General features: G+C 36.0%; 1 protein-coding gene across 2 annotated transcripts in view; it reads left to right on the top strand.

Annotated features, from left to right (window-relative positions):
- Window positions 1-19,429, top strand: part of Rab27 (RAS oncogene family member Rab27) — a 60,326-nt gene that overhangs the window by 14,318 nt on the left and 26,579 nt on the right. Inside the window, exon 1 of one of the 2 annotated variants that reach the window (XM_067784735.1) lies at window positions 13,240-13,268. The exons of the other annotated variant lie outside the window; for it this stretch is intronic. The gene's annotated coding sequence lies outside the window, so the exon portion shown is untranslated. Of the gene's footprint in view, window positions 1-13,239; window positions 13,269-19,429 lie in introns of those variants that run through there. 2 annotated transcript variants of the gene reach the window in all.

Genomic DNA, 19,429 nt, shown 5'->3' with positions numbered 1-19,429 from the left:
GGTCGCACGTATTTTTATAGAGAATGGCAGATCAAGCTCCACTGGCGCCAACTGACATGGAAAAGTAGCCAACTTCAAGATTTTATTGCGAGCAAAGCATAAGAAGAAGAATACGATATTTAGAATTCTTTGTAGGTATGTTTGTAACTCTCTAGGCTAGGCGCGCAAAGGAGAGTTAGATAATGTTTAGGTAACCCATCTAGCGGCGATTATTGAAGACTCGCGGTTAAATTTTCAAATGTTATCGATGTTTCCTCTGGCGTCCAATTCTGTTCTTGCTGTTTATTAATGATATCTGTACCACTAAAACTTTTTAGGTCTTATGCGTCTATCGAAGAACGTCCCTTGCTTAAAGCGGATTTAAATTGCCTAGTTACTTGGTACAACGTAAATTCAATGCCGCTGAACTTCAATAAATGTAAATTCATGTGCCTCTATCGAAAATCTTTGCCAGCAGCCTCTTACGTAATTAATAATTTTTGTCTTCTATCAGTAAACTATTTTGTGGACTTGGGAGACACGATAGATACTAAACTTAGTTTCAACCTTCATATTAATGCTACTGTCAATAAGGCTAGATGTGTTCTTTCATTCGTGAAACGGTGGTCCATAGAATTTAGTAACCCTTACGTAACTAAAGTTCTTTTCATCACTTTGGTTAGACCGATACTATAATACGGATCAATAGTCTGCAATCCACAATATCGAGTTCATGCAGATAGACTTGAATCAATACAAAAGCAATTTCTACTTTCCTCTTTAAGGAATATTCAGTCGGACTCTGCATATAATCTTCCCACTTATACTAGTTGGATGAAGCTTATCAATCTTCCAACTCCTGCAAGTCGTAGAGAAATGCTAGGCATTATATTTATGATTAACTCCTGAATGGATTGATCTATAGTCCAATTCTTTTGAACAAAGGAAACTTTAACGTCCCATCACGGGTGTCATGACATTACAAACCTCTTCTTTTGAGGCAGTGTAGAAATAATTTAGAATTTAATGAACCTTTTCGGTGTTTGTGTCATGATTTTAATACCCATTCTAATTCATTTGATATAACGGATTCACTTTTTACCATAAAGAAAAAAAAAAAAAAGAATAAAAAAATTAAATAAACTAAAGATGTTCACGTATTTAACAATGTAGTATGTATATGTATAATTTCTAACTGTTATGTAATTTCTAACTGTTATGTATAGTACGCAGCTGATGATTTTTATTCTGTAGCTAAGCAATTTTAGATCTCAACGCTTAACAAACCTCCGCCTATCAACAACTCGGAATTTCTTAAAAGTGATAATATCGTAGTTAAAAGTTCATTTTAGGCAAATTTCTCATAATTTAAGCCTGATATCTCTACTAAAATTCAAAAATACTATAGATATTAACACAGATTCTGAAATGTACGTAAAATACCTTTAAAGTATGCCCAATATGATATTTTTCCTACAATTGTATCAGAAGCTATGAAGATTTTTTGGCCAAACCCTACATTCAAATGCAAAAATTTATTTGCAAAAGTCAGGACTTCGAAATAGGACTTAGAGCTATGGTGTCTTCAGCAATTTTTCTTAGAGTCCTGTGTAGATTACGTTTTTGCTATACTTCTGTAGGGCAAAAAATTTGACCCGCTCTAGTGTAAACACATACATATGTATGTATATATATGAGCAAAATGGTTAGCAATAAATCCGTGTCGGCCTTTATCAGTGGAAATTTTCAGACTCATACTAACAACAAAGTGTTTTTTTCGGTTATAAAATCCAATGATTTAAAAGTTATTTTATCATTTTGGGAACATACAACCCAGCCAGCATTTTTTGAAAATTTTGATCAAAAATTATTCACATATCATACCCCAAGATGATTAAAAACGTTCAAATTTAAAAACATTTTCTGTTCGAAAATTAACGTATCGTCTGGAGAAAAATGTACCATAAATGTGATTATTCTTGAGCAATCATTTATGATTCATATTTCGAAAGGTTATTTGTTCATATTTGATATCATTATAAAATTGGGCTTTAATTGTTTTATAGTAATATTTGAATGCTTTTCACAGTCATTTTCTGATCATATTGGTGAACATATTTCAATCATTTTGGTTGAGATTTTTGAATAATTTTTGGAATGCGATTATCATACATTTATTCTTCATATCCCCTACAAAATAATATACTACATAGTAATCTTATTTCATCAGGGGAAGAACGCATGCGGAAGTGAGCTATTGAACAAAAGGTAATTCGCAAACAAACTAGAACAATATACACCTGCGACTACAACATCCAGCATCAGCTTTGATCGTCAACATCTTAAAATACGATATGGTACGGGATGTTGAAGCCATATCCAGGTACATATATCAAGAGAGTTTCACTTACCTGGGGTTCAAATAGTTCACAACTTTTGTATTGTCTAATGGTATGATTTGTATTTTCTGGGAAGCCGATGGTGGAGAAATGGTTGGGGACATCTTTTGTTAGGAGCAGTATATGTATACATTATTTCTTGTCTTGAAAAATAAAATTTTAATATATTTTTTCTGAACTTCATGAATGAAAAAATGTGTGTATGTGAAAAAAATAAGATCTTCAATGAAAAGTAAAAGTTTAACAAGTATAAAATTCATTATTCACTTAACAAAGATTGTCAGAAAAGATTCAGAAAGCTGAATGAAAATTGATTAAAATTTTTGATCACCTAACGTAAACACATTTGATTCAAATATATTCCAAAATGTGATTGAAGAACTATATTCAGTTTTTGATCATCAAAAGTATTCATATTTGATAATTTCTTTTGTTAAATTGTATGATAACTCATTATTTAGTCAGAAAGAGTAATCAAATTGTATTGATATGTAGGGAAATTCAAAATTTCATCACCTAAATGCTGAGTGGGAAATACTCTTAAGTGCAGGGCGCTGGTGGGTTAAGAAATGTAGAGCATACATCAAAAAATTTCAAATTAATCATAGTAAGTAATCATAAGTGTGTAAACGCGGTTTTGTTAAAAATTAATTTTTAATTCAGCTTGATAGAGTAGGAGTCATTAAATCATCTAGGCATAACAGTAACAACATATAGACGCCAGAAAGCGTAATTTATATTGAACTTCCTATGATTTCAATACAAATTTAAAATAGTTTTTGACTGCCATCAAAAACGGCTTGTATTTGTCTCTTATCAAGTTTACGTCGAATAAATTTAAGTCGAAAATTATATATTTAATTTTGTATATTAATGGTGTTTTAGAAAAGAATTTTATTTTCACTACCACATTACGTAGTTTCAGTATATTTAGTGTCACCATCCACTATGACCCACAAGCAGTTACCGAAAATAATAATTTTTTTGTTGTTGTTGTTTTTGTGGAAAAGTTTGAGTTCTCAGGTGTCCCTATAGCAATATCATACCGAATCATGCATCCTTTTTTATTTTTCGAACTTTTTTCATAAAAGTTCACATATAAAAGTAAAATTTGTATTTTTATTTTTTGAGTCCGATAGAACTAGTCAAACTCGGTTTTTTGAAAATAAAAGTTAAATCCGGACTTTTATTTTTTAAGGCCAAAATAAAAGTCCGGCTTGATAACAAAGCAACGGCTTATCCGAATAAAAAATTTTTCAGGTAATAAAAATCGGGAAAAAATTTTTATCTTGATCCAAATATATTAACAGTCCAAAATTAATAGTTTTGCAAAGAATTATATTATAAAAGGAATCATAGTTTCCGACCCTGCCCACAAGTATGTCTGCTAGACTGGGTCGATTTTTTAACCGATATCGCGCCATCGATATTTCGATAGAATTTGGGCTCAGGAAAAAAAGTTCCACTACGCATACCCAAAAAAATAATTTTGGAGCCTGCGAAATTTCATTTTTTTTTACTTTTTTTGACTTTGATTTTTAAGGTTTCTTCATTAATATTTTGTTTTTTTCAAAAAACTGTTATCGACAACGTTTTTAGCAGACATTTTTGGGTCGTATACCCTATACATATGAAAATTTTTTTAGTAGGTCAAGAAAAAAAACTTTAAAAATCAAAGTCGAAAAAAGTCAAAAAAATTAAATTTCGCAGGCTCGAAAATTATTTTTTTGGGTATGCGTAATGGAACTTTTTTTCCTGAGCCCAAATCCTATCGAAAAATCGATGGCGCGATATCGGTTAACTTTCGTCCATACAAATCGACTCACCCTAATGTCTACTTAAATCGCGCATCACTCATACGCAGTGTAGCACAATTTAATTCAATAAATTTATTGAAAAGAGAAATTAGATGTTGAAATTGAGTTGATGCAACTAAGAATGGAATTTGGTTGATTGAGTAAATAATGGCTGGTAATGGCATAGAGTTTTATTGTTTTATATATGTACTTAACCACAACGTTTATATTACTTGATATATTTCACAGTTTCAAACATATTTATGCACTTGTGTATATCGTGGCATGACAGATAAAATTCACTAAGTACAGTTTTTGAAGAAACTACCATTTTCCATGAAGAGTGTTATTTTTTATAGACCTTTTAGATACGGAACGTAATAGGGATACAAATTAAATGAGATGGTAACAATGAAATATTTTCAGTTTCAATATTATATTAATATTTTCTGGGAAAAATATTCAAATGTTCGTGAAAATAAAAATATTCAATACAGAAAAAGAAATTTTTTTTTGTCTCAGAGAGAACTCATATTGCAATAATAAAGGCGATGTCAACAACATAACCTCACTTTTTCGCAGCTTAATTTGCCAGTATTGCAAAAGTAATAAATTTTGATTCCTTCATTTTTCGTATAAATTCTTCAAAGAAATCAGTTTTCTGCAAAATGTTTACTTTATTCTGTTGGGGAATGCAAAGTTATGTTAAGGCCAGATTATGTATGACGCCGTGACATTTTGCTCCGAAGTCACTTAAATTCACATATGCCATTATGTGTAATGCCAACAAATTTCACAAAGGCAATCAGTAGTAATTCACTAACTTTTTTAACCACATTTGCCATCGCTTTATTTGCGAATCGATAACTACAACGATTTCGTTATTCAGTAACTATTTTTTATCGATATTTGTTTATCGACGATCAGCTGTGCTGTTAAATGAACAGCAAGTATATTGGCTGCGTTAAAAATCACGAAATTAATATTTCTGGCAGTTTTAGTTAAAAAGAAAATCGGAACTTTAAATTATATTTTCAAACACGAAAAGCTGCTTTATAAATCAAATGGCATTTGAGTATTTGACGTACGTTTTATCACAAGATGAAGAATTACTAAGTCCATCGCCTGCGGACAGACACCTTCTTAGAAAAGTAGATAACCCATTCCACTTGAATGCAACGGTTTTTGGAAAGCTGAACCGACTAACCCCAGACTTGGCTTATGATATTATTTCTCAACTTGTTTCTGAATTAAGGGGTACAAGAATAACTGCGATATCAACACAGGGTAAGTAGGGCATGCGCGCCATAATTACTAACGCAGCAGGGCAGATGTTTTTTATACGATCCTCAATGTGGCTTTGTGTGCATGCTTATACATAGCTCAGCGCGAAAGATAATATGCTCCTTAGGTACTCATACTTGCTTTTTGAATATTTTTCTTTTTTATTTTTGTATGAAGTTATGTGTAGTTATTGGCAAATACATTTTTATTTCCCTTTCGCCACAATCATATTTTTTCATATGCAGGACATTGACAACTTAAGTAAGTTACATACATATATGTAGGTTTAACAAGTAGTTAAAGCAACAGTTCACATCTTTAATATGTGCAGTATATTCCCGCTATTTCAAGTTTTCGGTTTCGCCCTGATCGTTGTTTGAAATTTGTACATTTGAACACATAAGAGCTTTGGTTATTGCTATCGAGTTTCTTGGATTTTTTATACTCACCTTTAAATATCGTCGAAGTTTTCGAAATTCGCAATATCGTTAAATTGCAAAACCATCCCTGGTGTAATCTTCCGATTTTTTAGGCCTGAGCTCAGTACATCTAGCACCAAATTTTTTACGAATTTCAATTTAAATAGCATTTAGTAAAATGATGGTTAAACTAAATTTTATTCCAAAATTGCATTTGAGCACATCCAGTTGTATTAAGAGCCTAACGGGAAAAAGATGAACATTATTAAGTGAATATAAACTCTATGTTCTAACACTATGGATTCGCCCAGTCTATGTGCTACCATATTTAGAAAAAAGATTACTTTAACTTCACGGTTGAAAAGTTTGGTTTATTTCTTAGACTTTTTGGTCTACATTAATTTTTTGGCTTTATATGCAGACTTTGCAAAGTTTAAAACGAAACAAGCTCATATCATTGGCTTTGCATTAAAACATTTTGATTTAAAGTTTCGTCCAGAAAATGTACATTTTTCAAATTTCTGGGCTAAATTTTAAACCCAAACATATATACAATTGGGTTTATTCTCTCAGAGCATATAATATAGACCAGAAAAGTTTATAAACACGCTAAGAGTAAAACCTTATGGTTTTAATATTAAAATTTTTCATCGAAAGTTATAGTTTTCTATTATCTGGACTAAAATTAAAACCAAGACATCTTAGACATTGCTTAAAACTATTTAGTGGTTTCAAAAGTAGTATAAAACGCTTAACCTCATCAATAAACTTTGTCAGGTCTAAAAATAACCTAAAATTTTTGATCGTGATGTCATGGAAATAATATGTTTAATACGTTTTTTTATTCTCCTTTAAAATTTAAATGCCCCCCGATTTACAGATTTGTAATTTGTCGATAATAGATTTTGCTAAGGCATCGACGAATATAAGTAGCATACTTTAAAATTTACTGACAAAGCCTGCACACCCCAGCCTCGAAACAAATACTGCAACATACTTTGCAGGGGTCAGTAGGGTCTTCAATACAGGATGCCAGTCTTCTGTTGTACTTTGTAAAGTCAGTCAGTCGTAGAGTCAACGTTTGTAATTTCTCCATATTACAAGATAAAAACCGGAAGCTTTCAGCCGTAAGCCAACTTTCAAAATATCTTGGAATTGTCAGCATTAACAGCAAAAACAATGCCAGCCTTGCAGTTAAACAGATAATTCCTCTCCACTTGCCTACAACTGACACTTTGAAGTGAGTCGGCAATTAAAAAGTAAAGTCGTCTCTAGGCGAAGAAAACGCACGCTCTCTAAGTTCCTTATCATACCTGTCTTGATGTATAACTGGGAATCATGCACGGTATCGAAAAAATATGAGATGGCTCTTGAGGTGCTCGAGAGAAACGTTCTCCGTAATATTTATGGTTTTGTCGTGTTGCCATTGATTTGAGTTTTACGCACATACAAGAAGAATGCCGTTAGCTCATGCTAAGCAATTGCTCCTGCCTAGAAAGTATACCTATGGCCCCCGCCTTTGGAATCAGGTAAAGGGGTCGGCCTCCACTGTAGTTGAAGGGACTTGTGGAAGACAACTTTATCTCACTTCATGCTCCCAGGCGTCGTCAGTTTTCACGAAACAATAACGTAGAACGCATCGACCACAATCATATAGGCATAAATTTGTCGCCAAATACATAAGAACTTGAAAGAATACAACTTCCTATTGTTTGGGTATGCCGAAACAAAAACTCTTTGTTTCTTGAAGACAATCAAAAATATTAATTTAAGCTTTTTTATCGATTCAAAGATCTTTGTTTTAATTTTTGGAAAATCCAAAAAATTGTATTTGTAAACACTTACTTTTAAAGTAAATTGGGTTTAACAATTTAAAATAAAAATTTAATTAAAATTTTTGTAGGAAATGGATAATTTATTTAATAATTTGGGAAAAAATTAAACAACGTGATATCAGGACGGACAAGGCGACAGCTGTTTCGATTATACCCTGTAAATCTCTTCAAAGCCTTTTCTCCCGGGATTGGGAGTCGAAATGGATAATGCTGTTCAGCTTTTTCCAGTTGGATTTGAAAGTAAATAAGCTATCATTGTATTAGATATTTGTAAAACTTACTGGAGCTGCTGATTGTATGCGGCAAAAAAAATTTGTTTTCCAAATTTGTAAAAAGAGAAGACTCCAAGCCCCGAAATGCAACTTTCACTGGTAAACGAGCGTATTTTGAAGCTAACCCAGGAAAATGGTGAAGTTCATCTATTTCCAATATTTTATTAACAATCAGCAAAAAGCTGATTTTGCAAGTTTCATAAATTACTGGATTGAGTTCTTAAGTCTGCCAAAAGGGAACGATAGTGTGACTGGCGGTGACTGCGATGACGAAGCGGTTGACCGATTCCCAAGCAACTGCTGGTATATGAAAACCTAGCCCAGTAGGTATGTGGGCGGCGGGCGCCCCTGTGTCTGAGAGGAGGAAGGACCTAGGTTCTCTCACACTCCATATCCGTATACATCAAAGGGTAACCCACGCTGGAACCAAACAAAATGGCAGCATGGGGGCATATATACAAACATAAATAAAATTTATAAGTGTTTTGTTTTTGTAAATCGATGGACTGGTGTCAAAATCATACTACGCCGGAATTGGCAGTGTCCAATCATAGTAAAGAAGTAAAAATCAACTGATTTATGGCTGTCACCTGTTCCTGGTTCACGGAAAGTGATTTCAGTAAGACTTCCATTATCGTAGATAGCGCCTCTGTTTATAATACTTAGTCATTATAAGCAGTTTGAGGAGTTTGCGCACCAGCTTTATTATTTTCATTTTGTTTGTCATTTCCATTCGCTTGGTGATCGATGTTGCAATCGGGCATGGTGATTGGTGTAACAGCGGACCCGTATGTAGTGATAACTATATGAATGTGGGGTGGTGATGCTACTGAAAGCGGCATTAATATATGTATCTTTGGGGGTAAATCGCGCCAATAATTTTTATACTCAGTTGAGCAGAGCTCACAGAGTATATTAAGTTTGATTGGATAACGGTTGGTTGTACATATATAAAGGAATCGAGATAGATATAGACTTCCATATATCAAAATAATCAGGATCGAAAAAAAATTTCATTGAGCCATGTCCGTCCGTCCGTCCGTCCGTCAACACGATAACTTGAGTAAATTTTGAGGTATCTTGATGAAATTTGGTATGTAGGTTCCTGAGCACTCATCTCAGATCGCTATTTAAAATGAACGATATCGGACGATAACCACGCCCACTTTTTCGATATCGAAAATTTCGAAAAACCGAAAAAGTGCGATAACTCATTACAAAAGACAGATAAAGCGACGAAACTTGGTAGATGGGTTGAACTTATGACGCAGAATAGAAAACTAGTAAGTTTTTGGACAATGGGCGTGGCACCGCCCACTTTTACAAGAAGGTAATTTAAAAGTTTTGCAAGCTGTAATTTGGCAGTCGTTGAATATATCATGATGAAATTTGGCAGGAACGTTACTACTATTACTCTATATGTGCTAAATAAAAATTAGCAAAATTGGATGAAGAACACGCCCACTTTTTAAAAAAAAATTTTTTAAAATTCAAATTTTAACAAAAAATTTAATATCTTTACTGTATATAAGTAAATTAAGTCAAAATTCAACTCCAGTAATGATATGATGCAACAAAATACAAAAATAAAAGAAAATTTCAAAATGGGCGTGGCTCCGCCCATTTTCATTTAGTTTGTCTAGAATACTTTTATTGCCATAAGTCGAACAAAAATTTACCAATCCTTCTCAAATTTGGTAGGAGCATAGATTCTATGACGGTAACTGTTCTCTGTGAAAATGGGCGAAATCGGTGGAAGCCACGCCCAGTTTTTTACACAGCCCACCGTCTGTCCTTCCGCTCGGCCATTAACACAATAACTTGAGCAAAATCCGATATATCTTTACTAAACTTATCCCACGTACTTACCTGAGCTCACTTTTTCTTGGTATAAAAAATGGGCGAAATCTGACCATAACCACGCCCACTTTATCGATATCGAAAATTATGAAAAATGAAAAAAATGCCATAATTCTATACCAAACACGAAAAAAGGGATGAAACATGGTAACTGGATTGGTTTATTGACGCAAAATATAACTTTGGAAAAACCTTTGTAAAATGGGTGTGACACCTACCATATTAAGTAGAAGAAAATGAAAAAGTTCTACAAGGCGAAATCAACAGCCCTTGGAATCTTGGCAGGAATACTGTTAGTGGTATTGCATATATAAATAAATTAGCAGTACCCGACAGATGATTTTCTGGATCACCTGGTCCACATTTTGGTCGATATCGCCAGAACGCCTTCACATATACATCTAAGGGCCACTCGCTTTTAAAACCCTCATTAATACCTTTAATTTGATATCCATATCGTACAAAAACATACCAGAGTCACCCCTGTCCCACCCTAATGGCGATATCTCGAAAAGGCGTCCACCTATAGACCTAATGCCCCCTCCCTCTTAAAATGCTCAGTAACACCTTTCGTTTGATACCCATATCGTACAAACATTCTAGAGTCACCCCTGGCCCACCCTAATGGCGATATCTCGAAAAGGCGTCCACCTATAGACCTAGTGTCCACTCCCTCTTAAAATGCTCAGTAACACCTTTCGTTTGATACCCATATCGTACAAACATTCTAGAGTCACCCCTGGCCCACCCTAATGGCGATATCTCGAAAAGGCGTCCACCTATAGACCTAATGCCCACTCCCTCTTAAAATGCTCAGTAACAACTTTCGTTTGATACCCATATCGTACAAACATTCTAGAGTCACACCTGGCCCACCCTAATGGCGATATTTCGAAAAGGCGTCCACCTATAGAACTAAGGATTACTCCCTTTTAAAATACTCATTACCACCTTTCATTTGATACCCATATCGTACAAACACATTCTAGAGTCACCCTGGCCCACCCTAATGGCGATATCTCGAAAAGGCGTCCACCTATAGACCTAATGTCCACTCCCTCTTAAAATGCTCAGTAACACCTTTCGTTTGATACCCATATCGTACAAACATTCTAGAGTCACCCCTGGCCCACCCTAATGGCAATATCTCGAAAAGGCGTCCACCTATAGACCTAATGTCCACTCCCTCTTAAAATGCTCAGTAACACCTTTCGTTTGATACCCATATCGTACAAACATTCTAGAGTCACCCCTGTCCCACCCTAATGGCGATATCTCGAAAAGGCGTCCACCTATAGACCTAATGCCCACTCCCTCTTAAAATGCTCAGTAACACCTTTCGTTTGATACCTATATCGTACAAACATTCTAGAGTCACACCTGGCCCACCCTAATGGCGATATCTCGAAAAGGCGTCCACCTATAGAACTAAGGATTACTCCCTTTTAAAATACTCATTACCACCTTTCATTTGATACCCATATCGTACAAACACATTCTAGAGTCACCCTGGCCCACCCTAATGGCGATATCTCGAAAAGGCGTCCACCTATAGACCTAATGCCCACTCCCTCTTAAAATGCTCAGTAACACCTTTCGTTTGATACCCATACCGTACAAACATTCTAGAGTCACCCTTGGTCCAGCTTTATGGCGATATCTCGAAAAGGCGTCCACCTATAGAACTAAGGATTACTCCCTTTTAAAATACTCATTACCACCTTTCATTTGATACCCATATCGTACAAACACATTCTAGAGTCACCCCTGGCCCACCCTAATGGCGATATCTCGAAAAGGCGTCCACCTATAGACTTAATGCCCACTCCCTCTTAAAATGCTCAGTAACACCTTTCGTTTGATACCCATATCGTACAAACATTCTAGAGTCACCCCTGGCCCACCCTAATGGCGATATCTCGAAAGGGCGTCCACCTATAGACCTAAGGCCCACTCCCTCTTAAAATGCTCAGTAACACCTTTCGTTTGATGCACATATCGTACAGACACCCCTGGTGGAACACCCCCTATGGAACTAAGGATCACTCCTTTTCAAAATACTCATTAACAGCTTTCATTTGATACCCATATCGTACAAACACATTATAGAATCACCCCTGGTCCACCTTAATGGGGACATCTCGAAAAGGCGTCCACCGATAGACCTAAGGCCCACTCCCTCTTAAAATGCTCAGTAACACCTTTCATTTGATACCCATATCGTACAAACAAATTCTAGAGTCAGCCCTGGTCTACCTTTATGGCGATATCCCTAAATGGCGTTCATCCATAGAACTATGGCCTACTCTCTCTTAAAATACTCTTTAATACCTTTCATTTGATACACATGTTATACAACCACATTCCAGGGTTACCCCAGATTGATTTTCCTTATTTTGTCTCCATAGCTCTCAACTGAGTATGTTATGTTCGGTTACACCCGAACTTAGCCTTCCTTACTTGTTATTTTTTTAATTTTATATCTTGTACGTTGCTAGGCTTAAATTGATTTTGTTATGAGTTATATACTGCAAATACTCAAAAAACGCAGAGAACTCCAAACAGCAGGTTTGAAATTTTCGTAAAATTTTCTCAAATTTCAAAAAAAAAAAAACTTTTTAGTTTGGTTTACATAGCTCTGGTTTCAAACTTCATGGAATTTTTTTCTTCAATACCGAAAAAAATATACTTGACTTGATTTGATTGCCACTGCTATTTTTCTGCTCGCTATTATACAATAATGTAGTATTTATTCTTCCTATTATCTATGACACTAGCCATGCCACAAACAATAAAGATATAAAGAAGTCAAAACAAATAAAAGGATTGTATTAAGTAGTAAAATGAACAGCACAACGTTTGCTTACGTATGTTTATATGTATGTACTTCGTAGAATAAGTAAGGGAGAAAATATGTTTATATGTAGGTATGTACTTGTTGTATAGCAAAACAGCAACAGTTTAAGTGCTTTTGTAGCTACCGAGCGCTGCTGGAAATAAACTTAAATGAATTAATGCAGGCCAGTAAATAATGTAAAGAATCAGACCGTGACAGTTAAAGGCTCCAAACGACAATATGTTTGAACAACAATAGGTCATTTAACAAGTGTTCAATGTAAAAAGTGTGATAAAGTTAGTACAATAGTATTTGACATTGGAGACGGGTGTATTATTTGGCGTGGAGTGAATTTAAGTAAATTTGTGAATGTCTGAATATGATCTTACATAGGAAAGTTCATCAAAGTTTTGGCTTTTGTCACTAGATCCTCTTTCGACCTCTGATTTCTCATACGCATACCTGTTTCGATAAATCCACTTCCGTAACATCTCTAGTTCGAACTACTTAGCCGAGACCCTCTTCAGAGTGGCTCTTGTGTTATGAAAATCCATGCAACTCTTTCTTATTTTACTGCAAGAAGCACAGGTAATACTGAATTTTCACATATATAAATATAGTTTAAAAAACTAAAAAACACGCCGTAGCACAGAGGCTCATGTCTCCGCTATTAAGCGCAACTCGTTTTGTAGCAAGTTTTTTAACCACTGACGCGAGTCTTCATTAATTGCCGCTAGATGGGTTGTTGTTCTTGATGTAGTAGCGAAAAGGACACTCCTCGAAGGCCCTGGGGAGTATTATCGATGTTGATGGTCCTTTGCCGGATATATTCCAAGCTCCCTAAGCCGCTGGGGTTCGCTAGATGGATCTAGAGAGTGACAAACAAGCATACATACAAGTGAAGCTAATATAATCGTGTTAAAAATTCACATTGAAAAGTCACAAGAGTGTCGTATTGATTGTAAACTTTTAAGCTTTTGGTGTTTTTTATGATTTTCAATATAAAATTTGATTGAAACATAGCACATACGATGAATAGGAGACTTTTTGTATGCATCCCCATGGGGAATATAGCAATTTCCCTGCAGGGTTATTGATTAAATTTAATCTCAAGCCTCCACTATACTAACATTTCCCTTATCATTCTAAAGTTGTTTTTTGATATTTACATATCTACAAAAGAAAAACAAACGTCTTAACATTGACATTGGTACTCTTTGCAGCTCCCGTGTTCTAATGAAGCTCTCTCTTAGCAATGACAAACAAAGAAAGCTCTCACCACACTCAAGCTTAACATTAATAACAATAAACATATAAAGTTATAATAATAGAAAATAATTAATATGAAATTGTATTCAATGTTGGGTAGGACACAATCCCAGTAATGCTAATGGAAGTCAAAGACTTTATGCAATTATTTCAAAGGCAGTTGTCGCACGAAAGGGTTAGAACAAACTTTCATAGATAGTGAAGAAGCTTTGCGTTAATTTTGTTAATTACTTGCTTAATTATTTGGTGAATTTACAAAGGACATCATTAATATACATAACTGAGGAAGAAGTAGAGGATATACATTAGGTCGGGTCGATTTGTGGGGAGGCAAAAAAATCACCCATTGCTCTGTGAAAATCATATTCTAGGGATCAAAATAAGAAACTTTGCCGAAGGAACCATACCTCTAAAACGAATTCTGATGTCCCCCCCCCCCCCCCCCCTCTTTGGGTCGTAGGGGCAAATTTTGAAAAATCCCACTTTGAAATGCCTATGTTTTTTCGTTTTGGAGTTTATTTTTCTCTTTAGAAATTTATTTAGTCAGAACATATGTAAAAAAATGAATTTAACTTAGTAATAGAAAAGAAATTTAAAAAAATTATTAGAAATTAGCGTTTTTACAACCCCCTTTTAAAACCAATGCATTACTGTGATGCATTTGCATGTCGTAAACATAGCTGTGTGGGTTTTTTATTCAACCGTTTTAAAAAATGAAGGTATCACTGTGACACAACTGCAGATCGCAAAATTGCTTGTGTTGTTTTTTTAAGCCACCACAAGACACAGCAGGTAGAATTGAAATTTCCCCTACCCAAAAGTTCGACCCAAAGGGGGGGACATCAGAATTCGTTTTAGAGGTATGGTTCTTTCGTCAAAATTTCTTATTTTGATCCCTAGAATACGATTTTCACAGAGCAATAAGCGATTTTTAAATCGACCCGCCCTAATATACATATCTGCAGACATGGCTGGATTCATCAGACCATTGGCTATTTCTTACATACGAAAATGTTAAGAAAACCCACAAATGATGATCTGATAAGCAAAGTTTCGCAAATTTGTAGTTTTAAAAAGCTTTTATTAAATACATTTCAAATATTGCTAAGACAAGCACATTGTCGTTAGTCTTAGCGCTTAGCCGAAGTCGATAGCTAAAGGGTATTTATGTATGTAGCTGACTGGCCTATTTGCTTGCATCCAGGTCTAGCCCAGAACAAAAAGGGGCGCCGAGGAAGCGTAGGGCTTTTCTTTCCTACATTTAATATTAGACCAGAAAGATAATCGTACGACTAATATAAATCACTCAAAACTTTACGATTAATTAGAGTTAGGAAGCTAAGGTAGCAAAAAGTCAATGAGACGGTGAGGAAGCGGTTGATGCGTTTGAACAGAGAAGAAAATAACAAATAACAAGCATAGAAGTTAAAACAACTGTGTCGCAGATCGATAGGCATTTAGAATTCTTCATTGCTTTCAAACCGTGTCCGGCACAAGGACAGCGAGTGCTGAGCATGGCAGTTCACGGACAAGAACTTTGTCGCTAGATATTATCAATGCTGTATAAGATTATTAGTTTACTTTTAAGAGGCAGAAATGACGCATCATTAATACTCGTAAATCCAAAGCTAGAAGATACAGGTGGAGCAGGTAACTACCTGAAAACCTACAAGCCAGAAAGCGACGGAATAGTTCTAGTATTAAAAAAATGGGTGGATAAAGTGGTTGCTAAGTCAAAGAGGGATAGCGCTGTAACTACAGGTTTCCCGTCATGGTATTAGCTGTGGGCAAAAAGATGAAGGACGAACCAAATACACCAACACCGTATTTGATTCGGGGGGTTGGCTAAAATAAGCACTTCGTATTAAGAAAAGTTGTAGATATAAGGAAGTCGGGAAGGTAGTCTTAAGGACAACAATTATAGTAGCCGAAAATAACCCCGAGAATCTCAAATCAAGATTGAATTAAGAAGACATAGACGTTACGACGAGTGTGTAGGTTTAATCCAAATTCGTTTACACTGGTAATCTCCGTACACCAATTGTGTTCGATATGCTTAACATGATGCCGAATTAATGAGGTATGAAGTTAAACTTGTGTTGATTTGAAATAATATTTTTTTTTTCATCACCATCTCCCCCCAAATCCTGAGCTAGTATACAAATTGATACCAAAAGCTTGCTGATTATACAATTTTACATATTCAAATGATGTAATGAAGTCAGTCGAACATTATATGCACAGCTGAAGGTTTTCAGTAGGACTTCCAAAGTTAGCTGTTTACTGTTACTTTCATAGATATGAAGTTTACAAAGTCCCCTAATTTGTGTTATTCGTCGTATGTTAAGAAAGTTTCAAATAATTTTAATATCACCAATATCTCATATGAACAACGTAGAATCTAAGGAGGAAAGAGGGAGAATGCAAGCCGAGGAATACAAAAGCGAGCACCATCATCGAAATATACAAAGGAAACAGTGGAATGCAGAAGGGTACGGAGTAGAGAAAGTAAGAGAGATTTCTCGCAGTACTATGCAGCACTAAGAATAGTCCAACGCTTAGGAGCAGTGGTCGATCCAAAAGACCTATAGAGTGAGCGCTTAGAACGGGCCATTGGGGAGACAAACTTTCTTTCAAGAGGCAGAAAGGACACAGTCCTTGGGCCACGAGGCAGACCAGCCGCATAGACAAAACAAGTGGGTCTATAGCTGTAAAGCACATGGATCCCAATAGCAAGTTAGCAGCAGCTTCGAAAGCTGTAAGTCAGAAACCAGACAACAGGGGTAACGCTAACACTCCGGCTGTTCCCGAGAGGGACAGAGGTGAAGCAGTCACTGACTATGGCGCTGATTGATCGTAGCAATTCTTTCAGACAGATGTTTACCGAAAGCTGGAAATCTGTAAAAAAGAAGCTTATTACTTTAATGCCGAAGATGATGCGAGAAAAACAACGTAAAATCATTCCAGTCTTTGATTCGACGGAGTGGTACAATGTTGTGTAGTTGATAGCGTGCGACAATGCTGACAGGCTTGTGCTTGCTTAAGGAAGTCGTTCCAAACCTGTCAAGGCAAGGCACGAACGCGCGGACTGAGGTGGTGGATAGAGCGCGGATCCCCACCATACCAAATGTCTAGGAATGTATATCTTTCGTCATAAAGTCGGAGGATAGGCTGTGCCTTCTGCAGAATCACAACAGCACTTATGGAAGATAAGCCTCGTGGATAAAAATCACAAAACAAATATAACAATTTATATCAGACACAGTAAACTAGAAATATTGAATACCTCACCCTCGTATGGCAAAATCTTGGTTTTACCGAAGTTGTTCACACTGATTAATATACCTATTGGTGAATCGTTTACACGGAACAGATTTAGTATTGAATTTAAGAACACGGCATCGCCAACTTTTAAGTTATTTGCTTTAAAATCTAGATGTGAGGTATACTCAACCTCACATACATTCATATGTATGTATGTATGAATATAACTTTTTATATGTTTATTTCATACTGAAATTGATACGGAAACGAATTTTGGGGGATTCCGCTTATTTGAAACCTTCTGCTAACGTTCGAGTCGCTAAACTGTTGAATAAATCACTCCAATATTCTGTATTGCAAAATGGTCTTTATTAGACTGCTTTGGGAGTAGTACAATTATACTTCACTTCGCAACTGATAGCGTGTTTAAATCAAACTGATTACTGATTACTCAGCTTGCGCTGCTTTTATACTCTCCGTTGCTTCGTCCGCATATTTCTACAAAGGTGTAACGTTTCACCTTCTAGAAGTCTTGTAGCTCATGCTTGGTTACCAGCTTTATACGTGTATATTTGTAGTTTGTAGCCATATGTGTGTGTATGTGTTAGTAACTACTTCGGCTGATGACTACATGTGTGTGTGTGTGAGATATCTCTTCGTCGCCTTCTACATAAGTGTTGCTAGCTTTAACGTGGACATGTATATAAGCAGGCCCGACAAGAGGGCGGGGGGGTCATTTACCCCGGGACCGGGCTTTGAGGGGCCCAGGAATCTCAAAATGCTATCCAAGCTTTTAGCTTACAGAAAATAAACAAATCACACCTTTAATCACCTTTCGTAATAGAAATTATTTTAAATTTCAACAAATTTTAAAAATCTCTTAACGTGTCTGCACCCCGCATAAGGTGTTGTTAGTTTTTGGCGTCGGCTTTGTAGCATAAAGTTGAATTCGTTTTCTGTTGCAGCAGAAATATTCGGCATAATGCAAATTCTTATACAGCGATATACATGTATGTATGTATGTAAAAACGTTGGCGATAACAGTCTTTTGAAAAAAAAAAAACAGATATCTTTTGGGTTTTGGGGAGTGTTTTCGTCGAAAAAATGACCCTTTCGCTATTTTTTTTCCGCAGGCTCGAAAATTATTTTTTTGGGTATGCGAAGTGGAACTTTTTCTTCCTGAGCCCAAATCCTATCGAAAGCTCGATGGCGCGATATCGGTTAAAAAATCGACACAGCCTAATACGTATGCATGTATACACTTAAATATACATGTGTATATACAATTGCATATAAATATGTAAAATATGGTAATTTTGATTTTGAGAATTGTTTCATTCTCGTATGGGGGCCCGTATTTTTTTTGCCCCCGGCCCCGGATTTTCTCTCGGCGACCCTGTATATAAGAGTGGCTGCTTCATGTTTTTGTTGTTGCGTGATTATTTACTAACAGCCTAGTGATGTCAACATTCGCCACAATATAATTATCTATGCCGTGTACTAATGCATGAAAATATTACGCATAAATATTACACCAGCTCAGATAGTTTAAGCAACGTGTGGACAGCGTCATGTTGGTTCTTTGTGGTGTTACTTACTTAATTGGCGCTTAACCATTTAAATCGTTAACTGGCACCAATAGGTCACACCAAGGGAATTTAATTTTCCATCTAGTCCTTCCAGAGGAGTGGCGGTAGCCCTCTACCTCTGCTTTCACAGGAGGGTGGAGCCGTGTACAGAAGTCCACGAAAGTGCGGAAAGCTTCTGTTCGCCAATCAGATAGGAAAGACCAGAGCGATTCTTTTGCATGCGGCTCAAGCGGCTCACTATTTCCGGTCGCTTGCGGCCAAGTTTCCTCTGGGAAGCCATTGAACATCCGTTTAGTCGTGAGCTAATGTTAGAAGGCGACAACCTGGCTAGACCACTCCGACACACTCGGTTTAGGAGCTATCACACAAGGTGCGGCTGAAAGCGGGTGTCTGTCTTGGATCAAGCAGCTTGCCATATAAACGTGCAAGTAATACATATATTTGCATCCACGCGCTGGGCTTGTGACTCGCCATGTCAAACCATACTCCAATGAAAACTTAAAAAAAAACAACTCTGAGACTTTCTACAGCTTAGCTCCGTTAGGTTGAAAGTTCGACTAATGGTAATTTCAACTTTGAAAAAATTTTAAAATTATTTGCTGAATGTTTCAAAGCTTTGGAACGATT

Source organism: Eurosta solidaginis, chromosome 4, assembly GCF_040869045.1.
Source record: "Eurosta solidaginis isolate ZX-2024a chromosome 4, ASM4086904v1, whole genome shotgun sequence".
In the NCBI taxonomy this organism is placed as follows: domain Eukaryota; kingdom Metazoa; phylum Arthropoda; class Insecta; order Diptera; family Tephritidae; genus Eurosta; species Eurosta solidaginis.
The sequence above is the reverse complement of the archived record's forward strand: the minus strand, read 5'-3'. Positions and strand labels throughout refer to the sequence as shown.